We start from the raw sequence: 1,306 nt of genomic DNA on the forward strand, positions 1-1,306 counted from the left end.
GATCCCCCCTCGCATGCTTCCTGGATTCCTACCATGAGAGGAAATTTATGGCCGCTAGAACTCTCCTAGTGAAATGCAAACTCTCACTATCCAGTCAGTAACACACATCCAGCAGGTGAAACAAATAGTGGGTTCTGTCTCTCTGACAGCAGCATAGTGGTGGCCTAGAAGTCCCGAGGTCACCAGTGGGTGACGCTGATGGTTTAGTCACTAAGTCATGTCTGACTCTTTGCGACCCCATGGACTATAGCCCACCAGGCTCCTCTGTCCATGGGATTCTCTAGGCAAGAATACTGGAGTGGGTTGCCATTTCCTTCTCCAGAGGGTCTTCCTGACCCAGGGATCGAACCTGGGTCTCCTGCATTGCAGGCAGATCTCTACTTACTTATCTATGAGGGAAGCCCATGCGTGACACTGGGGGAGACTAAAGGGCTCCCCAGGTGGCGATAGAGATAAAGAATCTGCCTGCCAATGCAGAAGACACAGATACACGGGTTTGATCCCTAGGTCGGGAAGATTCCCTGGAGAAGGAAATGGCAATCCAGTTCAGTATTCTTGCCTGGGGAAAATCATGGATAGAGGAACCTGGCGGGCTAAGTTCATAGGGTTGGACATGACTGAGTGCATGCGCGTGCACACACACACACACCAGCAAAATGAGGGCTTAGGTTGGAGAAGAGGTTTTTAAACTTTTTTTTTTCCTCAGAAGCTCAACTCTTCAGCTTGTTCAAATGATTAATATGAGGAAAGCCAAGTGTTTCTGGCTGAAATACAGAAGTGGGCCTGGAATGCTGCTTCTCCTCCATGACTCCCCCTTTGAAGTCCCCAGGGTGGTGGGAGGGTCAAGTCTTAGACTCAACTCAGTAGTCAGTGCCTGCTGGCTGACCGTCTGTGTTCTAAGAACAAAGAAGGCATCGAGGCCTGCATGTTCTGGGTGTAGCTCCTTGGGCCCATTAAGTGATCAGGAGGGCACTTGCTGAATCTGATATTGAGAGAATAGTCAGAGACTTTAGGCAGGGCAGCAAGTGAATTTCATAGCAATTGAAGGGTAGGGCTGGCAGCCCCTTTGTGTGAGAAGGAGGTTTCAGCCATTTTAGAAAAGAAATGAGGGCCCAGGAGAGAGGAAGCCCAGAAGGCTCATTTACCCTCTCCACAATCTGGAAAAAGGAAATTGCCAGCCCTGCCTTTCCAGGCCAGGGATCCCAGGCCTTGAGGAGACCGCCCACAGTCTTGCAGATGCTTGGCTTCCGGGTGTGCTGTTGGCCACACCCCAGGGCAACGCTGGTCCCCCACCTCCCCACCTGCC

General features: G+C 51.4%; 1 protein-coding gene across 2 annotated transcripts in view; it reads left to right on the plus strand.

The window, feature by feature from the left end:
- RNF183 (ring finger protein 183) overlaps positions 1-1,306 on the plus strand; it is an 8,514-nt gene that overhangs the window by 4,937 nt on the left and 2,271 nt on the right. The window lies entirely within an intron of this gene.

The sequence above is a fragment of the Bison bison genome, unplaced genomic scaffold (genome assembly GCF_000754665.1).
Source record: "Bison bison bison isolate TAMUID 2011002044 unplaced genomic scaffold, Bison_UMD1.0 scf7180017864039, whole genome shotgun sequence".
In the NCBI taxonomy this organism is placed as follows: Eukaryota; Metazoa; Chordata; class Mammalia; order Artiodactyla; family Bovidae; genus Bison; species Bison bison.